The sequence below is a fragment of the Zalophus californianus genome, chromosome X (genome assembly GCF_009762305.2).
Source record: "Zalophus californianus isolate mZalCal1 chromosome X, mZalCal1.pri.v2, whole genome shotgun sequence".
NCBI lineage: Eukaryota > Metazoa > Chordata > Mammalia > Carnivora > Otariidae > Zalophus > Zalophus californianus.
The window spans coordinates 37,659,798-37,685,347 of record NC_045612.1 but is presented as its reverse complement, the minus strand read 5'-3'; the positions used below and the strand labels follow the sequence as shown (position 1 = coordinate 37,685,347).

The window sequence follows — 25,550 nt, the reverse complement described above, 5'->3', positions numbered from 1 at the left end:
AAAAGCCTACATACGACATCGCATCTAATGATGAAAGGCAGTGTTTTTTCCACGAGATCAGGAATGAGGCAAGGATGTCTGTTTTCTCCACTTCTATCCAACATTGTACTGGTCCTCTGGATAGTGCAGATAGGGGGAAAAAAAGATATAAAAGTTATCTAGATTGGAAAAGAAGAAAAATAAAACTGTCTATTTGCAGATGATGTGATTATCTGTTTAGAAAATTTGATAAAATCTACAAATATCTATTAAAATTAATCACATTTCACAATGTTGCCAGATAGAGAATCAACATACAGAAATCAAATAAATCAATCAGTAATTAAAAATTCAAAGATATATATCTGTAAGAGCATAAAAATATGAAATGCTTAGAGATAAATCTGATAAAAATATGAAAGACCTATACAACCACAAACTACAAATCACTGTGGAGAGAAAATAAAGATGATTAACTAAATGAAGAAGTATACCTTCTTCATTGATTTTGAAGTCTCAATATTGTTAAGATGTCAAGTCTTCCCAAATGGATTTATAGATTAAATGCAATTCCAATCAAAATTCCAGCAGGGTTTTCTTTTGGTAGAAATTGACAGGCTGATTCTAAAGTTGATACAGAAGTCTAAAGGACTGAATATAGGCGAAATAACTTTGAAAAATGAAAAAGTTGAGGGGCTAACCCTAAATGATTCCAAGACATATTATTAAACCATATTAATCAAAACAATGTGGTATTGGAATAAAGAAAATAGAGCAGTGTAACAGAATAGAGTCGAGATATAAAGCCCACATTTTTATGGACAACTAATTTTTTTTACAAAGGTGCCAAGGTCGTGAAGGGCACTAAGGATAGTCTTTTCAACAGAGGTTACTGAAATAATTGGATATTACTTGCAAAACATGAACTTCAAACCATATACAAAAATTAAAAGTGGATCACAAACCTAAATATAAAATCTATATAAGCTTCATAAAAGAAGACAGGAGAAAATTTTTGTGACCTTGGATTAGGTGAAGAGTTTTTGGGTATAGCACCAAAGACATGATCCCTAATAGAACAAAGTAATAAATTAATCTTCATCAAAATTTAAGACTTCTGCTTTTCAAAAAACAGTCCTTTTTAAAAAGATTTTATTTTAAGTAATCTCTACAGCCAACATGGGGTTTGAACCTACAACCCCGAGATGAAGTCACACGCTCCACCTACTGAGCCAGCCAGGAACCCCTCAAAGAAACATTCTTAAGAGAATGACTGGAAAAAAGTCTTAGCAAATCCTATATTTAAGAAATGACTTGTGTCCAGACTATATAAAAAACTCTCTCATGTCAATGATAAGAAACCATCAACTTATTTCCTAAATGGACAATGGGTGAGGAGAAATGGATACTCCTAGTAGCTGCTTGTTCATAGGTAATTTGATATAGCCCATTTGGAGGACAATTTGACAGAATTGAAAAAAATTTAATGTACTTCACCTCTTCAATACAGTAAGTCTTTTAGAAGTACTGTATTTTTGCTAGAAAAATTACTTTCTGTGTGCACAAATAGGCATGTGCACAGATGTTACTGAAACTTTAAAATAGCAAAAAATTGGACACAATCTAAGTGTCCAGCAAAGAAGACTAGTGAATAAACTATGATTCATCCATCATCCTCATTACACTGAGCTATAATTCAGCAATTAGGTGAATGAGGTAGAAATATGTGTCCTGACATGAAAAGAATTTGAGTGCCATTGGTAGATAAAGAAAGCAAGTTGTAGAACAAATGCTCAATGTTTTCCTAAAATAAAGTAAAAACCATATATTTGTATATGTACCCATATGTATGAAATCTCATTTAAAGGATCTGAGGTGATATGTACTAGAGTTCCTACAAAAAGGAGGGAAAGGTGGGCACAGGTGATTATAAAAGTGACATTTACTTTATACGCTATGTACTTTTTATAACAGCTTTATTAAGATAGAGTTCACATAAAATACAGTTCACACATGTAAATGTGCAATTCAGTGGTTTTTAGTATATTCAGAGTTGTGTAACCATCATCACCAATTTTAGAACATTATCATCACCTCAAGAAGAAACTCTTTATCCATTAGCAGTCACTCCCTATTTCCCCTCAATCCCACTCCATGCCCAGCTCTAGATAACCATAAATTTACTTTCTGTCTCTATGGGCTTGGCTATTTGGAACATTTCATATAAATGGAATCATATAATATATGGTCCTTCCTTCCCAGCTTCTTTCACTTAGCCTAATGTCTTCATGTCTTATCCATGTATCAGTGTGTAATTTATTTTTATTGCTGAATAATATTCCATGGTATGGATATACCACTTTTTATTCATTCATCACTTAATGGGCCTTTGGGTTATTTTCACTCTTGAGCTGTCATGAATAATGTTGCTATAAATATTTAGATACAAATTTTTGTGCATGTGCTATGTATTTTTTAACTTTCCTAATTTTTTTACAATGAAAATGTATTCATGTATTACTTGCATAAAAATTAAGCATGAAATAAAGAATGCTTTACACATACTGTTGTATGCAACTCTATGAGGTTGGGACTATTATTGTCTGCATTTTACATATGAGGAAACTAGGCTTAGGAAAGTTAAGTGGCTCATCCAAGACCACAGCTAACAAAAGACAGAATTAGATTCAAACACCTGCTGTCGAGCTCCAAAGCCCAGTCTCTTAATCATCACACTGGACTGCCCATTGTGATGGCCTTCTGGTAAGGTTATCCACTGCAACCAAGATAGTATTAGGATTACAAAACAAGGAGTAGGTTTATGATCAATCAAGTAATGGTGTCAGGAGCGTGTTTGAGGGTTGGTAATGGGTAAATTAGTCTGTTGGGCCTTCCAGATCAATTTTTGATCAGGGTGCAAGGGCTCCAAGTGCTGGATCACTGGCTGGCATTGTGGCAGATATGGGGCCACCATAAGTCCTCACACTCAAGGTTTTGAATAGGCCACTGTGGCAATCAATAGTTCTACCAGGATATATTGCCAGCATATAGTTATACTCTATTTCTCTTGCATTAGAATATTCCAGCCCCTTGCCAGAGCTCCTGAGTAGGGGCATCTGCCTATGTCTGTTTCACTTGCCACAGTCACATGCAAATGATTGTAACGACAGTAAAGCTCCCAGGTCAGAGGGTCTCTTAGGGTGGGGCCTTGGCAGCTACCATATGTATGTGCTTGGGCATCTACTCAGTGGGAAACCATGGATGTGAAAATTCTACCTTTTCTAGAACAATGACATTTCCCTGGCAAAACTGAGCTTTTAGCTTTGCTTCAACGGCATCCTGATGCACAGTGTGTGCTATACCATTATAGGTGCAGAGATCCCCTGGCCTTAAAAGGTACTCCTGATTACCAGCAGTTCCTATCCCTACACCAAGTAGTTAACCTCAACCTGGGCCATTTTCCCAGAGAGGGAGACATATTGGTGAAAGTACCTGGGCTGTGGTCTTCCTGTCATAGGATCACTTCTACCTCAGTATTGGAGGTGTCAGTTTAAATTACATAAGACCAGGTTGGCTCAGGTTAGGCCAGGATCAAGACATAAAGGTTTTTCAAAACTGCTTTATTGGCATATGATTGCCATAAAATATACTGCACAAACTTCAAATAATCACCATTTATTTCTATTTTTTCTAATCTTTCTTTTTTTCTTGTTTCATTGCATGGGCTGGAACCTTTAGTATAATGATGAACAGAAGTTGTTCTAGGGGGCATCTTTCTCTTGTTTCTGATCTTAAAGGGAATACTTTAAGAAAATACTTTAAGGATATGATGTCTGCTGTAGTTATTGGTATAAATGCCCTTCGTCAAGTATAGGACGATCCCTTCTATTCCCAGTTAGTGAAGGAACTGCTTTTTAAAATCATGAGTGGATCTTAAATATTATTGAATGTGTTTTAGGTATTAGTAAGGTTATCATATGGGTTTTTTCCTCTGTAATCTGTTAATATGATGAGTTATGCTAATTAATTCTCCAAACCAACCTTGCATTCCTGGGATAAACCCGAGTTGATAAATATTCATTATCTTTTCATATATCACTGAATTTAGTTTGCAAGTATTTTTTAAAAATAATTTTTACATCTATAACCATGAGCAAGACTGACTTGTAACATTCCTTTCTTATATATAGTCCTGGTCAGGTTTTGTTACCAAAATAACTTGGGGAGTGTTACTTATTTCCTTTTCTGATCAGATAAAATAGAGTTTAGATAATATTGGAATGATATTTTCCTTGAATGGTTGGTAGAACTAGCCTGTCAAGTGCTGTGGGCTTGGTGGCTTTTTTTGCAGGAACAATTTTATGTACAGATTCATCGTCTTTAATGGTTAGAGGACTTTTTCAATTCTCGATTTCTTAAGTCACTTTTAATAAATTATATTTTCCTAAGAATGTGTCAACTTTTAAATCCAAGTATTCAAATGTACTGACCTGAAGTTCTTGGTATTATCTTACTATTATCTGTTTATTTTCTGCAGCATCTGTAATTCTTACCTGCTTATTTTATTCCACAATGTGTATTTGCACTACCTGTGCTTTTTCCCCTTTGATTAATCTTGCCAGAGATTTGTGTATTTTATTAGTCTTTTCAATGAAATAACTCTTGGTTTTGTTGATAGTAGTATGCGTTGGTTTTATATTTCATTTCATCTTACTCATATCTATTATTTCCTTCTGCTTTCTTGAAGATTATTATGATATTTTTTCTCTAGTTTCTTTTTTTAAGATTTTATTTATTTATTTGACAGAGAGAGAGAGTGAGACAGAGCACAAGCAGGGGGAGTGGCAGGCAGAGGGAGAGGGAGAAGCAGACTCCCCACCAAGCAGGGAGCCCAACGTGGGGATTGATCCCAGGACACCAGGATCATGACCTGAGCCGAAGGCAGTCAATCAGCTGAGCCACCCAGGTGCCCCTTTTCTCTAATTTCTTAAATTAAATGTTTGATTAATTCTGAGTCGTCCTTCTATTCTAGTGAAAGCTTTTAAGTCAATTTATTTCCTAAATATCACTTTAGCACATCCCCCAAGTTTTGATATGCAGCATTATCATTATCTTTCACTTCTAAACATTCAGTTCCAAACCTGATTTTCAATATGATCTTTCTTTTACCTGTAAGTTATCTAATAAGTTGTTTTAAGTTTCCAAACATAGAGTTTTTTTCTAGTCATATTTTTAGATTGATTATAACTTAATTGTATGTATTTAGAGTAGGTGGCTGATAGGGTATCAAATCTTTGAAATTTATTAAAGCTAGCATATGGTCAAATTTTGTATTATGTTCCAAATGTACTTGAAAGTAATGTGTATTCTCTGTTAAAAATTTTCAATATGTGTCCATTAAATCCAGCTTGTTAATTACGCTATTCAGATCTTTTATTTCTACTGATTTTTTCCTACGTGATCTATCAGTTACTGAGAAAGCTGTGTTAAAATCTCCCACTCTGATAGTGGGTTTATCAATTTCTCCTTGTAAATTTGTCAATTTTTGTTAAAAAAAAAACTTTGGCCATGTTAACAGACAATTACACATTTAGAAATGTTATATCTTCCTAGTTGAATTTACTTTTTCCATTATGAAGTGTTTTTTTTCACCTCTAGTAATGCTTTTGCTTTACATTTTAAAAATCTGATATTAAAATAGCTACTTCAGCTTTCTTTTGGTCAGTTTTTACCCAGTAATATATATATTTTTTGTCCTTTGACATTTAGTCTTTCTGTGTTCTTACATTAAAATATATATGAAGGTATTCTCTTATAGACAGTAAATAACTGGAGTTTGTTCTTTTTTTCATTCTGACAATCCTTAAAATCTTAATTAATGGCTTTAGTCCATTTGTATTTAGAATGATTACTGATATATTTGGATTTATCCCTTCCCTCTTATTATGTGCTTTTTGTTTGTCCCTTTTACTGTTTCATTTTCCACCCTCTCTCTTTTTTTAAAAGATTTTTATTTATTTATTTATTTCTCAGAGAGAGAGAGCACAAGCAGGGGGAGTGGCAGGCAGAGAGAGAAGATGGCTCCCCACTGAGCAAAGAGCCTGATGTGGGACTTGATCCCTAGACCCTGGGATCCTGACCTGAGCCGAAGGCAGACACTTAACCAACTGAGCCACCCAGACATCCTTCCTCCCTCTCTTTTCTTGAATTCTTTTGGGTTAAACTTTTTTGAATTCCATTTTTCTCTCTGTTGATTTGAAAGTTATATATTTCATGTATATACTTTTGTTGATTATTCTTGCTATTTTAACATGCATACTGTAAAAAGTCTTGAATTAATCATTTTCCATTTCTTTTATAATTTGACTCTTAAAGGGGCTTTAGTACCCATATTCACCATGTATTGCCTTTAGCATCAATATCTGAAAGCCATGGATTATGTAGCACTCTCCCCACAAGCCTTCAATCTTTCCCAGTTTTGCAAGGCAACATGTGTTAAAAAATTATTACCTGATTTTGTAGATCAAGAAATTGGGTCCTGAAAAAAAAAATCTGTCCATAGAAATAACTCATCTAATCAAGAGGAAAACCAGTCCTCCTGACTATGTTTCCAATTATGAAATTCAGAAAATTGCCTGGGAAAACTTTTTTTCCACATGTAATTTTTTAAAACTGTTGATACACATTGCCACCTGGTCCTCCAGAGAACTTATACTAATTTACATACAGCAGTAATTGAAATCCATGATCAATTAAATACTTAGTTCCTTCCAGTTCTTAGAGGATGGGGACCACAACTTTTTTTTAAAACTTGTATTATAGAAAAGGCTAAACCTTTATGGAAGTAGAAAGACTAGTTAATAAATATTGTGGAAACTTTTTAATACCAAGTAATGGTCAACAGCTTAGACAGGAAGCATGGCAATAAAACAAAGGGAAGCAAGATTAAATAGGGTTAGGTTTTATGTTCTATTTTTAAAAGGTCAGATTATTTTAAATCCTTTTTGTATTTTGGGATTATAGTAAAGCCTTAATTAACAGGACCCCAACAAACTGGAAACTTTCACTAACTAGATTATTTCCTGGTACTCTATTTTGAGTAGAGGCTCATTATAATATGCTCACAAGAAGGGCCTATTCTAAAAATGCAAGATTCATGGAATTATTGCTGAACAATGAATGGGTCAAAGAATAAATCAAATGGGAAATTAGAAAGTATCTTGAGACAAATGAAAAGGAAAACACAATGTACCAAAACTTACTAGATGTAGTGAAAGCAATATTAAGAGGAAAGTTTTAGTGATGAGTGACTACATTGAAAAAGATGAATTCAAATAAACAATCTAACTTTATACTTCAAGGAACTAAAAAGAGAAGAAAAACCAAGCCTGAAATTAACAGAGGGAAGGAAATAATAAAGATCAGAACAGAAATGAACAAAATAGAGAGTATAAGCACAGTAGAAAAAAAAATAAATGAAACTAAGAGTTGGTTTTTTGAGAAGATAAACAAAATTGACAAACTTTTAGCTAGACTAAGAACAAAACAGAGAACTCAAGTAAATAAAATAGGAAATGAAAGACGAGGCATTACAACTGGTGCAACAAAAATAAAAAAGGATCATAAGAGAGCACTGTGAGCATTTATATGTCAACAAATTGGATAACATAGAAGAAATGACTAAATTCCTAGAAACATACACCTTACCAAGGCTGATTCATGAAAAGATGGAAAATCTGAACAGACTGTTAACTAGCACGGAGATTGAATCAATAACTGAAAACCTCACAACAACAACAAAAATAACCCAGGATGAGTTGGCTTTACAGGTGAATTCTATGAAAGATATAAAGAAAAATTAATGCCAATCCTTCTCAAACTCTTCCAAGAAAGTTAAGATGAGGAATCACATCCAAACTCATTTTATAAAGCCAGCATTACCCTGGTAACAAAGCCAGACAAAGATACTACATGAAAAGAAAATTACAGGCCAATATCCTTGATGAACATAGATGCAAAAACCCTCAACAAAATACTAGCACACTGAATTCAACAACACATTAAAAGGATCATATACCATGATCAAGCCTTAGATACAAGATTGGTTCAACATATACAAATCAATTCGTGCTATATACCATATTAAAAGAATGATGAATGGATAAAGAAGAGGTGGTATATATACACAATGGAATATTATTCAGCCATCAAAAAGAATGAAATCTTGCCATTTGCACGACGTGGATGGAGCTAGAGAGTATTGTGCAAGGTGAAATAAGTCAGTCAGAGAAAGACAAATACCATATGATTTCACTCATATGTGGAATTTAAGAAATGTAGCAGATGAACACAGGGGGAAAAAAGAGAGGCAAACCATAAAACAGACTCTTAACTGTAGGGAACAAACTGAGGGCTGCTGGAGGGGAGGTGGGTGGGGGGATGGATTAAATGGATAACGGGTGTTGAGGAGGGCACCTGTTGTGATAAGCACTGGGTGTTGTATGTAAGCGATGAGTCACTAAATCCTACACTTGAAACTAATATTATACTGTATGTTAGCTAACTGGAATTTAACCAAAAACTTGGAAGAAAAAAATTAAAAGAATGAAAGATAAAAGTCCCATGATGATCCCAATAGATGCAGGAAGAAAGCATTTAACAAAATTTAACAAAATTCAAAATCCTTTCATGATTTAAAAAAAAAAAAAAAAAACCTCTTCACAAATAGGAATGGAAGGAAATTACCTCAGTCAAAAGGTACAAAGTTTCAGTTATGCAGGAGGAATAAGTTCTGGAGATCTAATGTATAGCTTGGTGACTATAGTTAATAATTCTGTATTGTACACTTGAAATTTGTTAAGAGAGTAGTTCTTAAGTATTCTCACTACACACAAACAAAAAGATAACTGTGTGTGGTGATAGATTTATTTATATATATATATATATTCAAATATATATCAATATATGGAGATCAGTTGCATTTCAACACACTAACAATGAACTATCCAAAAAGAATTTAAGAAAAAAATACCGTTTACAATAACAACAAAAGGAATAAAAGCGTTAGTAATAAACTTAACCAAAGAGGTCAAAGACGTGTGCATTGAAAGCTACAAATCATTAATGAAAGAAATTTAAAACGACATAAATAAATGGAAAGACATCCCATGTTTGTGGATTAGGAGACTCAATATCATTAAAATGTCCATATTACCCAAAGTGACCTACAGATTCAAATCCCAATGGTATTTTTTACAGAACTGGAAAAAAACAATCCTAAAATTCATATGGAACCACAAAAGACTAGAACAAAGCTGGAGGCATCACATGTTCTAATTTCAAACTATATTGCCAAACTACAGTAATGAAAACAGTATGGTATTGGCATGAAGACAGACATGGAGGTCAATGGAACAGAACAGAGAGTCCAGAAATAAACTCATGCATGTATGGTGAACTGATCTTCCACAAGGGTGTCCGGAATACACAATGAGGAAAGAAAAGTTTCTCCAACAAATGGCATTGGGAAAATTGGATATCCAGATGCAAAAGAAAGAAATTGGACCCTTACCATGTTTCATGCCTAAAAATCAACTCAGAATGGATTAAAGACTTAAACATAAGGCCTGAAACTATGAAACTCTTAAAATGAAAACATGGAAGAAAAGCTTCATGACATTGGTCTTGGCAATGATTTCTTGTATATAACATCAAAAGCAGAGGCAACAAAAACAAAAACAGACAGATGGGACTGAATCAAACTAAAAAGCTTCAGCACAGGAAAGGAAACAATTAACAGAGTGAAAAGGCAACCTAGAGAATGGGAGGAAATATTTGTGAATCCTGTATCTGATAAGGGGTTAATATCCAAAATATGTAAGGAACTCCTACAACTCAAGAGCAAATAACAACCACCACCACCTAATTTTAAAATGGGCAAAGGACCTGAGTAGACATTTCTCCAAAGAAGACATACAAATGGCCAAGGGGTATATAAAAAGATGCTCAACGTTACTAATCATCAGAGAAATTCAGATCAAAACCACAATGAGAAATCACCTGACACCTGTTGGGATGGCTATTATCAAACCAAAATGAAAGCGAAAACCATACCAAACCAAACCAAACCAAAAGATAACAAGTGTTGGTAAGAATGTGGAGAAACTGGAACCCTTCTACACGTTGGTGGGAACGTAAATTGTACCGCTGCTCTGGGAACCAGTATGGCATTTCCTCAAAAAATTACAGCAATCCCACTTCTGGGTATTTATCCAAAAGAACTGAAATCACAATCTTGAAGAGATACTTGCACTCCCGTGTCCATTGCAGTATTATTCACATAACCAAAATGTGGAAACAACCTAAATGTCCATCAATGGATGGATGGACTATACATATGGTGGAGTATTTTTTTTAAGATTTTATTTATTTATTTGAGAGAGACAGAGAGAGTGCACAAGCAAGAGGAGCAGCAGGCAGAGGGAGAGGGAGAAGCAGGCTCCCCTCTGAACAGGGAGCCCAATGCGGGGCTCGATCCCAGGACCCTGGGATCATGACCTGAGCCGAAGGTAGCTGCTTAACCGACTGAGACACCCAGGCGCCCCCATACAGTGGACTATTATTCAGCCTTAAAAAAAGAAGGAAAACCTGCCATATGGGACATGGATGAACTTTGGGGGATGTTATGCAAAGTGAAATAAGCCAGTCACGGAAGGACAAATACCACATGATTTCACTTCTATAAGGTATCTAAAATGGCCAAACTCATAGAAGCAGTGAGTGGAGTGGTGGTTGCCCGAGATTGGGGAGGAGGGGGAACAGGGGGTGTGCTATTCATTGGATATAAAGTTTCAGTTATCAGGATGACTAAATTCCAGAGATCCGCTGTACAACATTGTGCTTCTAGTTAATACTGTATTGTACACTTAAAAAAAAATGTGTCAGGAGGGTAGGTCTCTCCTGTTAAACGTTCTTACCACAATAATAAAGAAAAAGATTCAGGGAGAGACCTGAACTCTGTCCACCCCCTAGCCTCGTCTCCTACCTCTAATTTTTTTTTAATTTAAATTCAATGAGCCAACATATAGTAAGTACATCATTAGTTTCAGATGTAGTGTTCAGTGATTCATCAGTTGCATCATTTCCAGTTTTAGGTGCCTGGCATCACACAGACCATTCTGCATGTTTGTCTCGTGTGACGTGGTTATCAGGGAAAAAAATAATTTGTGGTGAGAAAACTGAATGATTTGAGAGCACCCAAGGTATTTTTACTACCCAGAATGCCTGAACTTCTATATAGCATCAGTGATCCATTTCACTGGGCTTAGTGTTGTCTCCGCCAGCTAATCTTCCTTTTGCAAAGAGAAGCACACAAAGGCACTTTCTTGTAAACGAAGAGGTCAGGTCACTTTTTCCCCAGTTGGGAAAGGCAGGGATTTTGATGTCCAGATATTAGAAGTACGAAGGAAAGCATGCAACGCAGAGAGACTGGAAGTGTGTCGGAGACAAATTTCATCTCCTTCACCATTTTTCTGCACCTTGGCTCTGAGCATTGTTATGACTCAATCTCTCTGTGCTTGTCAAGGCTCAAACGGGGATAGTCTCTGGTACCAAATCAGAACAGGGAGTCCCTGACTGGACGGAAGATGCAGGTATCTCTGATATATTCTGAATGGAATTCTTTCCTAGGTCTTTTTTTTTTTAAGATTTTATTTATTTATTTGACAGAGAGAGAGAGAGAGAGAGAGAGAGAGAGCGAGCAGGAACACAAGCAGGGGGAGTGGGAAAGGGAGAAGCAGGCTTCCCACCAAGCAGGGAGCCCTATGCGGGGCTCGATCCCAGGACCCTGGGATCATGACCTGAGCCGAAGGCAGACGCTTAACGACTGAGCCACCCAGGCAGTTCCTAGGTCTTTTGATAAACAGATACTTGTTCAGAGGAGCCAAAACTCCCCTTCCGAGGAAATCATGTACATTGTTACAAAACCGCTAGCAGGCATGTCCTGATAACCATGAGTATAGCAAGAATCTGGGTCACAATCCCCTGCGCAATCCTGCATGGCCTCTTCATCATCCTCTTCGGATCCTCTTCTCTTCTCAGTTCCATGCTTGGTCCTCAGTAGTTACAGAGAATTCCTCATCTCTATTTGTTTATCATGCCTACCTCCCATCATGAGCATTTGATCTCTCCAATCCTGGAGCAAAGACATCTCTTTCTCTGCGTTCGCTCGATGTCGAGGTCTTACTAGTAATAAAGGAATTCTGCCTTTAATGGAGAAAGGCCCATGGAGGCACTTGTCGCTTTTCTTGAATAATAATACCTATCATTTATGGAGCCTCGCTCTGCCTCACACACTTGTTGCACTGCCTTTTGTCCTCACACCTCTACACCTATTTGACAGGTGGGTCATTGATAAGGAGTCATTCCCCAGGATTTTCCAGCTGGGTCTGACTCCAGAGTGGAGCTTTTACCTGCTGCACTCACCTGTTTCTTTGGCTTGATATCCATCTGCACGCTCCTGGGACTGCCCAGGCTGCTGTGTGGGAGACAGGTTTCCTCCCTTGGTGGCAAACAATGATTCACTCTCATGACTTAGAGGATGCAGATCTAGCTTGTGGGGGAAACATTCACAAGATTATCACCTCAGGAAATTCAAATAAGCCCTCTTTGTATTGTCCTTTCTCTACCTTCATTTCAAATTACGCTTGCAGTAGCTGGCAACAGAATCAAAGGAATAATTATGTCTGCTGATTGGAAACTGAGGCCCAAAAATCTTTGACTCTTTTTTGCCCACTAACTTGTGAGTTGTACCTGAATGTATGGATCTAACTGAAAATACTTTTTCGAAATATTTGTTAGTAATTTCAACTTAGTGTAGGCGCTAAACCATTTACCTCCAATGTGGAGATCAACAGATGAGTTTGAAATGTTTTTCCAAGATGGAATTTAAAAAAAAGGAACTTTGGCCTGGAAATCTGAACATCTGGGTCCCAATTCTGAGTGTGCCACTCTTTAGCCTGTAATATTAGGCAAAACCACTTAATCTTGCTGAATCTGTTTACTCATGTGTAAAATACAAATAATGTATTTTCCTTGCCTAATTCACAGAGATGTTATGGTAGGGATCCTATTATTGGGAAGTGCTTTGTAAATCCCAACGTACTCTACAAGCATAAACCACTAGCAAGACGAAGTGAAATGCTGAAAAAGTTTTGAGCAGGAAGACTTTCAGCAGAGTTCTTAGCAAGGGCTTCAACAAGGATTGAATCATGGGGAAAAGTTGTGCTTCTCACAATTCATTTCCCCTTATCTTAGCTTTAGGAGTCCAAAGCCAAACGGGGTCTCCAACCGGATCCATGATGACCTTCAACTGTGTGACCCCCAGGAAGCCAGGCTTGGTTTTCATCTAAACTGAATATCCCAGTCCTAGAGGGGGAGTGGCACGAGGATTAAATGACCCCTTGACACCAGGGAAACCAGAGACCTGGATGATGCTGCCTAGGTAAGCAGACTAAAAAGTACAGAACTGAATGGATGCCACGTTGGTTACAAGTGCAGAGATACTGCAATGGAATGAGACACAGGAGGAAAGGTGAAGTGTAGGTAGATCTCGTATGAGGTTATGGGCACCTCAAACTCCTGAAAGTCAATCCCAAGTTAGAACAGAAAATTGCCTTCTGGGTACTGGAGACAGCCGGCTCAGCACAGCGTGAGTGCTCACTCAATGCAATGTGATGTGGATGGGGACTGTCCTCGGTCTCCGGGTCTCTTTCTGTTATTCTCTTTGGCCATAGGCTTTCCAGAGATACTTGCGGACGCAGGCCACCAGTACCCAGAAAGAAGACTGAATAAAAGAGGTGCAGGCGTTGACGGCAGGCCCGGAGCCCTAGTGCTGAACCCCATCTCCCCGCCCTCGCTCCCAAACCCCCACCCCCATCGCCAGGTCGGCACAATCAGGCTTGGGAGAGTGAAAGGGTTTCACTTCCGCCTGGCTGCAGGAACCACAAGTTCCAGACTAGGTCGGAATTGGAATAATCACAGTCAAAATCCACCCAGACGCTCTCACACACCCAGCCGCGCGCGCATCCCGGGGCCGCGGGGCGCACGTGAGCCCACGCCCCGCGCGCCCGGCCCTGCCTCCCGCCGGAGCATCCTCAGCAGCGGCCGCAGACGCAGCCGCTGCCGCCGCCGCCTCCTCCTCCTCCTCCCCCTCCTCCTCCTCCTCCTCCTCCTCCTCCTCCTCCTCCTCCTCCTCCTCCTCCTCCTCCTCCTCCTCCTCCTCCATCCTCCTCCTCCTCCTTTCGCCGCCGCCGCCACCGTCTCCTCTCCCCTCTCGTCCTCCTTCATCCCCCAGTTCCTGCTCCTCCTCCCGTCCGCGGCGGCGAAGGGCAGAACCCTCAGCCGCGGCTGCCTGCGCTCGGGCCGCCGAGAACCTGGAACAGGTCTGTGCGGGGGGCGCTTTGTTGCGGGCAGTTGGAGCGCCCCTGGCTCCCCAGAGCCGCCGGGAGGGCGCGCGGCGGGCGCGGGGGTCGATGATTTCTCCGCGTTGGGGTTTTTTCTATGAATAGACGGGGTGCGATGGGGCGGGAGGGCAGCTCGGTCCCTTGGCCAGTTCGCCGTCCCTCTGGCTTCGTGGCGAGGGAGCCCCGAAGCTGCCCGGACTCCCGCTCCCCGCCCACCCCTCAAGCTCTCTTTCCGTGCACCCCCACTCCCCGCATCCACTTCCCAGAGCTGAGCTTTCTCTTGTTCTGGGAGCTCGTGGATGGGGGCGGGGAGAGATGGATGGAGCCGATCCAGCGGGGCACCTGGGTGCATGGGGCTTTGTTACATACAACAAAAACCAGTCCGCACCAGCTTCCAGTTCCAGGCTAGGCTGCAGTCTGCGGGCGGTGTGGGGTGTGGGCCAGGCACACTGGGGAAGTGAGAGAATGCGAGGGGGCACTCCCTGTGTGTGTGACTGGGCACACAGGAATGCGGTGGCGTGTGTCGGGTGAGGGGGAGATGGTGCGGGTTTTGTGTGGGATGCAGTGAGTATGAGTTGGAGTGTGGGGTGTCGTGTGTGTGTGTGTGTGTATGTGTGTGTGTGTGTGTGCGCGCGCGCGCGCGCCATGGGGCTGGGTTACTCCTGGCATTACATGTCCTTGGGTATCATCCCATGCCAAGCCAGATTGCAGTAACACGCAGGCGGATCAGGTCCAACCTGTTCTGCCCACACTGGAAGGGTAATGATGGTTTCAAAGTGATGGAAATCCCCCCAGCTTGGGGCTGTTGCTTAGGACATTCTGCTTGTGGAATTTCCAGCCAGGTTGACCAAGTCCTACTGGACATCATTATTGTTCCCCCAAAGACGCCCAACTTTCTTAGCAGGTTTCCCTCTCTCAGCCAATGAGGATCCAAAGCTCTTACAGTGATCCCTGCAGTGCCTCCCCCCACACCCCTTTAATTAGTGGATGCTCATGTCGTCTTTGCTGCAGTGATGTTACTTTTGAGCCAGGATGTAGCTGTATGTTTGGAGAAAAATAAACATACTAGATGCACCTATGTATTAGTAGTGAATTTGGGTTAGAGGGTTTTTTTATTCTCCTGGAACTGTAAGATGTGAATTGGTCTGGTGTCTTGTTTTGTTTTTTATCAAAGAAAGAAGAAATCAACAAACATGAACAAAACTGCTAGATCTTCTCTTGCACTGCTAGACCTTCTCTTGTACATTTTATTTGAGGCTTTAAGAAAGCATTATTTGTCAGGGGCCAAAAATGTACAGTTAAGGGTACTGATTGTTCAAACAACCGACATTTATTAAACACCTGCTATGTGCCAGTGGTAATGCTAGGTATTGGAAGTATATAAACGAATAAATGAATAAAACATCATCTCAGTTCTCAGGGAGTGCACAGTCCGGGAGACAAGATTGAGTGTGTAAGCAGATGATTACAGTAGAGTATGACAAGAGATAGGCAGGGTACTGTGAGAGCACAGAGGAGGGGTGCCTAGCTGGGGGTGGGAGGTATGATCAGGAGAGGCTTTGGGGCGCCTGGGTGGCTCAGTCAGTTAAGCGTCCAACTCTTGATTTCGGCTCAGGTCACGATCTCAGGGTCAGTCTCCACGCTCAGCGGTGAGACTGCTTGAGATTCTCTTTCTCCCTCTGCCCCTCCCCCCTCTCCCATGTGCACACGCGTGCTCTCTTTCTTTCAATAAAATCTTTTAAGAAAGAAAAAAGAAATGGCGGAAGGAAGGAAGGACAGACGGACAGACAGACAGGCTTCATGGGGGAAGTGATATTTGAGTGAGTCTTGAAGAATGAATTCACCAGGTGGCCAAGTTGAAGGACCGGCATGTACGAAGGCAGAGGGGTCATAGTTAAGTAAGACGGCAGGGAGTCCTCAGAAGTATTACTATCACAAACTGGCCTGGGATGGTGATTAATGGTGAATCCAGAAGGAACCAGCAGTTTCTTATCTATGATAAAGATCAGCACATGTCCCCATCTTAAGAAAGGTCCAGCTCTTTTAAAAATATTAGTGTTTTGCTTTAAGCAAATCTGCTGTGGGTGAGTATGTATTTACAAGGCAAAAGACCTAGATGGACAGTATTCACGTTGCAGAATGTGTTGCTTTACAAAAGGCTTCATAATCAGATCATCTTAAGTATCAGTGCCCCTCTGACCTTTACAGTGAAGATTTTTACCCCAAATGCAAGTTACACAATTTTTTTGTGTAGCCAATAGATGGATAAAGAAAGATATACCCGCGTTGTATTTACTTTGTGCACAAGAAGTTACCAATGTCAGTGCAGGCACTTTCCCTCGTGGTGTGGGTGTTTAATAAATACTGACTACTGAAAGCATGGAAATGGTAGTAATAAATATGAAATCCATTGTCCGTTATCTTTTATCATTTGGATTGTATGTAAAATGCAAATTAACCAGGACAGGGTCTTCAGGGACTTTTACATTTTAGATACTGTTAGTGGTGTCACTGGTAATTAATAATAGCCCAGGATTTCTGTCCTGTATGTTAGATGCATTGTCAGGAATGGCTGTGTGAGGACTGACTCTTAAGACGCCTGCGGTTAAGCCCGAATAGGGGCGCACATTCTGAGTCTCCCGTTTTGTTGTGTTGGGGCCAATTGCACGGGCTGATAAATGGCACTGGAAAGGAACCTAAGGGATGAATGATTTCTGCTGGAAGTGCCTGGTGGGCGTAAAACAATGCTAGTTAAGAGTGTGGGCTCTGAGGGCTTGGACCAGCATCCTGAGCATCTCCTCCCTGAAATGAAGACCAAAAATAGCCCTGGGTTCTGTTTGAAAGGAATGCCAGCAGAAGCGGTTGAGCTTGAATTGACTTCCCCCCACCCCCAGCCTGGCCGGTGCCCCAAGGCAGAGGAAATGATGGCCCGGGGTCATTTGGGCACATCAAGGTCCTTTGCTCATTGGCTGTCAGTAGCAGAAAGTATCAGGCAGCATCTCTAAGGCACATTCCCCCACAGCTTGGGCTGGAACAGAATGGATACGTCTGCTGTGTTTATACTCAGGTAACTCTAGTGGCTGGGCCAAGGGCTTCTCAGTGTGGGTGACGAAGAAGCCTGGTTCCACCGGATGCTAGTAGGTGTTACACACTCACATCCAGACACACACAGAGTTTTGTGGTCAAGTTAAATTTGGGAAATTCTTGCTTAAGCAAAAACAGGTTTGTTTACTTCAGGGCTTCTGAAAGCCTTTACCAGGCTAATGTATACGATGACTTGCCTGGAGCGGAGAATCTGCAGCCTTTCCCAGGTGTATTTGCCCACAGAACCCGGTGTTCCAACAGGCATTTGGCCGGACTGCTATTGAGAAGAATATTCGCTGGGCAGTGCCAGGCAAGAGCCTTTCCCTCAGAGTTCGGAGGCTGTCGGTATCTTGCTGGGTAAACTTGGACACCTCGCTTCACCCTCTGGGCCTTCCTTCCCCCATGCGCCAAATGAGGCTGATAATAATCATTGTTCTCACCGTCTGTGATGTTGTGATGACAACTAAGATAATATCTCTGCAAGTATTTTGAGCTCTTTAGAAGAAAGGCTCTATATAAACTCGAGGTTATTATGAAAGGGAAGTGCAGAATTAAGGCAATTATCCTGATAATTCAGGCCCAAATCCTGTTTTTCTGCTGCACTGTTGGGCAGACTGCCTCAGTTCTCTGCTCGGCTTTGACTGCAAAGACCTATCCTCATTCAACCTTGGGTGACTCAGTTCTTTGCGCTTACTTCCTTCCACTTCCTGAAGATTCCAGTGTGGCCTCTAATTTCCTGGGCCAGAGGTATCATCAGTAGGGCCGTAAGAAAAATCCCATCAATTTGAACATACCCTGCTGACCAGAGAACCCTGGAGGTGGAAATTAAGTTGAGTTGGAAAGTTGCTTTTATCCTTCAGACTCATTCTCCTGCAGAAGTAGTTCCGGAGGGCCATCTTGGCTGCAGCCACTGTAGGGTTCATGTTCAGCGGCCCCCGTGCCCGGCCCGTGTGGTCAGTAGGAAGGCGTGGCCATCTTTAAGGAAATTTAAAGGCTGCAGGAAAAGCACTCGTGTGACTACTGACCCTCTCCAATTCCCTGGGCTCTTCATTAATTCCCTCAACCTCTCTTCTTTACAAGCCACCTTGAAGGAAGAGTGCCTTTCTTGAGAATTAACAGCTAATAACCATTGCCAGCTGGCTCAGGGGTAGAGACTGACGGGGAGACCTTAGATTTACCCATTCCACCGTGCACCTTACGCGCAACTGGCCACTCCCCGCATGAAAGCAACAAGCTTCAGTTACAGCAGGGAGGGTTTAGGTCAGCCATGAGAGCAGACGCTGTGACTTGAAGACTGCGCTACTGGACCTCGAGAGCGAAGTCCTCCTCTATTCTGGAGAGTTTGGCAGAGATACCTGTTCAGTAGGGGAGATTCACAATGGTGGAACCGCAAGTGCCTTTCCAAGTTCATCTGGTGCAAAGCTTCTGTTTCGGCTGAGCAAAAGGCCAGAGAAGTGCAGTGCGTTCACTAGGATCCCACAGCTATCACATGACACAACAGTCGTCATTCTAGAGCCTGAACTCAGATCTGCTGCTTCCTAATGCTCTTTCCGCTCGACCCAGCCGTCTTCTTGTGTACTTCAGGGGGGTGTGAGTTGGCTCATTCAGTGGGACCTGGAGGTCATGTCCAGGCCCGAGTTGTGTGGGCTCTCGTGTGGCACCTTTAGCGGAGAGAAAGGTTTCTAGTGGAGCCCGAAAAGGCCATGCTTCCCCTCTCTCTTTGTGTTCCTCTTGAGTGTCCGACTGTCTGATTCACCCAGCCACTCTAGAAACCTCAGGACTGGGTATTCTGCTTCGATACTCAGTGGATGATTGAATCACCAAGTCCTTCTTCCTTGGTGATGATTCACTTTTTTTTGTGGACCCATGACCTCCTTGAAAGTTTGATGAATGCTACTGATGAACTCCCCCCAAAAAGGGCATGGAATTTGAGGGTCGTGTAGGTGCAGGGCTCCAACTCTGCCGGCTGTTGGTGTCAGTACACAGTGTAGGGTCACTCGTAGACGCTCCCTAAATACGAAAAATTCCCAGAGTTGGAATTGTCAACCTTAACTTGGGGGGGAGGAAGGGATTGGAAATACCCGGATGAGCGTTGTGCTGAATAGACTGGGGGAGTGGAAGTTAGTGTGGAATCTCTTTAGGATGAAATAATGGGATTGGATTCAGTTCCTGAGGTAAAAACAGAAAAGGAATTGAAATGAACAAGCCATGTCCCCTTCTCCCAACCTTATGAAAAACATGCAGGGGGCAAAGGAGGCAGGGCAGGAAAAATGGCGGGAGATGTGAAAAGAGGAGAGGAAGGTCCTTCTAGAAAGGGTGTCAATTTCACCCTAATAGAATGAAAGGAAACTCTCCTAAAAGAATGGGGGCATCCCTTTCACTTCTTTCCGGTGTTTCTTAACTTCTAAGTAGCAACAAGCCCATGGCTTGGGTATTAGAAATTATCTTAGATGCAGGAACACCACGTCCTTGAAGAGGACATTTTTAGAGGCTGGGAGATTGTGGGGGAGTGGCACAGCTTGCCTTACTTCTTGTTTCAAAAAAGCATTTTTATGATTAAAATAATACACGCGTATACTTGTAAAAATAGCAGTCTGAAGTAGAATGTTCTGGGCCTCTCCATCATCCGATCCCTGCCCTGTTCACCGTTTGGTATGTATCATTCTGTGCATGTTTTTATGAATATTCCTATATGTATTCCTGTGCATAAAATAACAAAGGATGCGACCAGTGCTCTGAATACTGTTCTCCAACATGCTTCTCATGGAACTCTGTCTGGACGTCTTTTCCTGACAGTAAACCTAGAGCTGTCTCATTCTTTTTAAGAGCTGCATAGTACTCTAATTTCTATGGTTGGGACATAATGTCTCTAATCCAGCTTTCAGTGATGAATTTTTATAGTCTTTCTCATTTTTAAAAATAATTACTAAATATTGGGGCAGCCGACTTCCTTTTACCTGCACCCCTGCAGACTCTTGCAAGGCTTTTTGTAAAATAAATAGCCAGTCGTGAAACTGCTGGTTCAAAGACTGGTCTGCACATCCTTGATTTTAACAGAGCCCTGTCCAAATTGCCCTGCAAGAAGGTTATAGCAACTTACCTTCCCACCACCAACGGCCATTTCTCTAGCTCGGCTCTTCCTCCCTCAATTTCAGATACTCTTGATCTTTAGAATCTTTGATAATGTGATAGCTGAAAACAGTCCCTATTTTCTTTGCTTTTTTTTTTTTTTTTTTTTGAGTACCAGAGAGGTTGAACAACTTTTCGGATGTTTATTGGCGTATTTTTCTATTCAATTGTTCTTTATCATCTTGACAACTGCAATCTCTTTTCATATATCAGACAGCAGCTAACACTTCCTCTGTTGTAAGTATATTAAGCAGTTTATTGTTTACTTTTTTGCTTCGATTTTAAAGTGTCTTTCAGTTGTACAGAAATGTTTCAAACTTGAAAATTCCTAATTGGCACTCTGTTCTTTTATGAAAACTCAAACAAGGCCACAGTGAGTATCCTTGGACTCTATCATATGCATTGGGCTCATTATTTCCTTAAGATAAATTCCGAGGACTGGCTTTTTTCAGGTAATTTTTTTTCCCTAGATCTTGCCAAATTGTTCTCTGAAGTGTTCTTTTCTTCTTCTTCTTCTTCTTCTTCTTCTTCTTCTTCTTCTTCTTCTTCTTCTTCTTCTTCTTCTTCTTCTTCTTTTTACTAGTTTACATTCCAACCACAGAGTATAAAAGTATACTTTGCTCCTCCTCTTAATGCCTTCCAATAATTAAGATTTCGGCTCTTAAATCAAGTGCTAGGCAGGAATTCATATTTGACACCAGGAAAGGTTTGGAGCAGAAATCCCTAACTTCACACGAAACACATGTAATACATGCTTCACCTTCAATTATTTAAGCAAACAGGCTTTTTAATTCATTTCCAACTAGAACTGTGTCGAACGCATTTTCCCAACATCAAGTCTCTCTAAATTCACTGTGAAATGAGTGGCCATTGAGGGTCATTTCTGTTGGCAGCAGCGGACAATGGCAAATTGACTTTAGAGACCTACCTTGTAAGACCCTTGGGAAAAAAAGCTACTGCCGCATCTTCGCCGACCTCTGAGGTCAGCTAGATTGGTTCCAGAATTTTCCAGAGGCTGAGTGCTGAGTAGGAGTCAGCTTCTATCCAACTTGACTTCCTGCAAAGAGGACAAGTTTGAGGCCCTCCCATGAGAAGTTATTCTCACAGAAATAAACAGTGATGTCACCCTCTGCAAAGGGAATGGTGGCAAACGGGGACAGGTGTAGCTTCTCCCCTCACTCTGCGGCTGCTTGCTTCATCTTCTTGCCTCTCCTTCCTGCTCACGTCCAGATTCGGCCCCCGGGATTTGGCTGTCTGCTCTAGGCCACGAGTAGGGCTGCGGATTAGGAGAAGATGGAAGTCATGGGGGTCGGTTGTGTGGTTTGAGAACTCTCTTTTGTCTTTAGCGTGACGGTAGCAACCTTAAAATTCCTTGAGGGGTGGCAGAGCCGTGTGAGACATGCAAACGGATGGTGACGATGGTGGCCCATTTTACAGATGGTGAAGACAGATGGAGAGGAGACCGGGCTCTCAGAGTTGGACATTGCTGGGAAAGGCTCCTGACCTACCCCCAGCACTTGCTAGCTAAAAATCTGGCACCTGGTCTCCCCTAGGGATGGACCTTGGTGCCTTTGAGGTGCTGCTTCCCCATCGGATACCCTTAAGAATGCCCTTTGTCCTTACCCATCATTCCCTTTACCTAGCACGGTACATACACAGCCCATCGCTGGGATGCTTTTGAGTTGTCAGAGGATGGGGGGGGGTAATGGTACCCAAAGGAATCATTTGGATTATTTGAACTATTGACATTTATGATTTGTGGTTTCCCACTTACCTTAAAATCTTGGTATTTGGCAAATGGCTTTAGATCCTATCTAATATTTGTTGGGTTTTTTTTTTTTTTCTTTCTTTTAAAGGTTTGGAGTAGCATAAGGAGAGTTCACAGGGGGACTGATGGCCAGACAATATAATCGTTCATCTTTGCAGCCTTGAGAAAGACATGCTTTTGGTTGTTAAGCTCACGAGTGTCCCATCTTAAAGCCAGGGTGTCTCCTCTTCAGTGCTGAATGATTCAAAACTGAAGCAATGTAGCCACAAATATGGTCTCTGCACATAAATCCTGTGTCCTCTTTCTCCTTATGGATGGTCATAAGGGGAAAGGTCAGGCTTTCTTTTCTTTTTAAAACTATGTTTGATGCTTTCAGTAGAACTCGGGATCATCGTGTTTTGTTTTTACTGAATTATTCCCCAAAGGTAGCATTGCTTTTGAACTCCGATTAGAACCAGGAGGGACAACCGTCTATGTACTTAAACTTCCAGGAAAAATCTTGCTGAGAGGGGCGCCTGGGTGGCTCAGATGGTTGAGCATCTGCCTTCAGCTCAGGTCATGATCCCAGGGTCCTGGGATCGAGCCCCACGTCTGGCTCCTGGGTCGGCGGGGAACCTGCTTCTCCCTCGCCCTCTGCCTCTCCCCTGCTCATGCTCTCGCTCTCCCTCTGTATCTCTCTGTCTCAAATGAATAAATAAAATCTTTAAAAAAAAATCTTGCTGAGAGGCAAAGATAGTCGGTAAATGGAACTTACAGTGAATGGGGAGGCAGAAGACCCAGGTTCCGATTTTGGTTTTGGTACGAATTAGCTGTGTGACCCTGAACAAGTGCTTAAATGTCTCTGGGCCTCAGGTTCCTCACATATACAATGAGGACATAGTTAGGAATCACAGATCTATCCTGTAGTGCCTTCCATTCAAATAAAGCATGTTCATCTCTGAAGTCAGAGCGTGCTTTTGTGACAGAATCACTTGGGCACATTAAAAGCTGGAGTCCTCACCTCAACCCACTGAATCTACAACTCCAAGAGGAGACCCAGGAATTCTTATGCCTTAACCAGCTTCTTAGGTGATTCAAAGAAGGCGGGAGCCCCCTCCTGTGGTAACTTTCAGGAGGCAAGAGCCCTTCCTTGGGCTTTCTGGCCTGAGGGAATAAAAACCATTTTCCTATTAGGTGAGAAAGTCCTGGCCTCCCAGTAGCTCTGGCTTAGAAACCCGTGACACCAGGGCTCCCTGGCTGGCTCCGTCAGTAGAGCATGTGACTCTTGATCTCGGAGTTGTGAGTTCGAGCCCCACGTTGGGTATAGGGATTACTTAAAAAAAAAAAAAAAAAACTTAAAAAAAAAGAAAATTAAGGGAGAAACCTATGACACGAGACTGCATTCGAGGAGGTTGGTTTTTGACCTAGGTCCCTGGGGCTGGTTTCTACCTAGGTAAGTGGAGAGCAGAATGTTCTTTTGAATAAGAGCAGGCCTGGATGAACGGACTGACCAGCTCTTCAGTCGTGAGCATATTTCAGGCCCTTTGGCACAAAATCTTCAGTAGCAGCATTTCTGAGAAAGGACAAAGTAGTTTCCAGAACTCAGACACTTTCTGCCCTCGAATCCCATTTGTTGGTTCCACACCTCCTTTGACTTTTAAAAATGTTTATTTCTCTTCCGTTCCTCAAACCCCTAGCATGGCAGTGGGTTCCCTTACTTGATGGGATTTCAACACCCCAGGTTTTTAGGCCCTAACCTCCCCCCCAACTCTCACCGTACCCCTCAGCCCTCCCTTCGTCCTAGCACTGATTTTAGAGGCACGGCCTCAGTGCCCTCCTGCTCTCTCAATGCCCACAGGAAAGGAGTCAGCATCAACATACACCCATTTACCCCACTTACATTCTTGTGGCTCACGCTTCAGCCCTGCATTTTATTGCAGGGGAATTTGGAGCCAGAGAGATGCTTCTCCAAGGCAAACTTTCAGAGACAGCAAGTCTTCCTTTTTATATATAGCTGCCATTTATTGAGCCTCAGAGCCTCCAAGTGACTTGCACACCGAGTTCATTCGGCTGGTGAGTAGCGCAGCAGGTCTGGCTGCCCGGTCCTGGGGCCTGAATGGTTAAACGGAATATTCTGCTACGAAGCGTTCCCCTGCGGTAATAAGGCGGTTATGCCAAAAGCAAGTGTGTGCAACAGATTTTCTTGGCTGTGAAGCCTGAGCCCTGAAGAGTCTGAATAACTTCAAACACCAGGAAAGAGAGGCGAGTTCATTTTAATGGCAGAGTGATGTGGCCAGGGTCATTATGTATCGTTGGAAGGCTGGGGCCAGGAAATGGGTTTTGCTGTTGGCGCACGGGTAACCACATTGAGAGAGAAATTCCCGAGACCCTGCGAGTCTTGTTAGTTTCACAGACGGCATAGCCAGGGAACCTACCGGCTGTTTTTCTCCTCCTAATCCTGTCAGGAAGCCGGCACCAAGGCTAGAGGGGACCAGAGGTCAGAAGGGAGTGCTGGGATGCTCTCAGCTAATGGGGGTCTGGATAAGGGGAGAGGGTCAGGGGGAGGGCCCAGAAGAGGCTTGGGTTCTTGCATTTTCAGCTCACCTGAGTCCTTCTTGCCTGATCGTCATTATCAAACTTGCGGTGTGGAGCAAGGGGTATTTGGCAGCCACCAATTCAGACTCAATGGACTAAGATTGATGGGTCTCAAACGCATGAGCACAACACATCCAGGCACCGAGATTTCCAGAATATGCCCACGGGACGGAGTCTCTCCTCAAACCCTAAGCTAATGCCCCATTTGAAGAAGCCCAACTTTTCACACTGACTGGAGTGCATGCACCGAACACTGCTGCACAAAAACAAAGTTTTTTCCCCTCTTTCTTGGCTCTTTCCTGGCAAGGTCTTATATTGGCTGCAGTTCCTCTAAAAATCTCTTTTGAGTTGGAGCCCTCAGATGAAGACTTCCACCCATTTTCCACAGAGTCTCTTCTCTTTTTATTGTTATTCCCAGTCACGAGAGTCAGTAGGGCCTCAAGGTCTTATGAGGCCCCAGGTCTCCCATCTGCAATGATCCTGACTCTCCCTTGTCCGTGGAGAGAGTCGAGCAAAAACAAATGGGCCAAGCTATGTGCTTGCGGTTGTCTTCT

The 25,550-nt window shown here is 42.0% G+C and overlaps 1 protein-coding gene across 2 annotated transcripts in view; it reads left to right on the top strand.

Moving 5' to 3' along the window:
* The first annotated feature begins 14,279 nt into the window (after window positions 1-14,279).
* PAK3 (p21 (RAC1) activated kinase 3) overlaps window positions 14,280-25,550 on the top strand; it is a 248,120-nt gene continuing 236,849 nt past the window's right edge. For both annotated transcript variants that reach the window (XM_035725555.1, XM_035725554.1), the window contains exon 1: window positions 14,280-14,420. The gene's annotated coding sequence lies outside the window, so the exon portion shown is untranslated. The remainder of the gene's footprint in view (window positions 14,421-25,550) is intronic.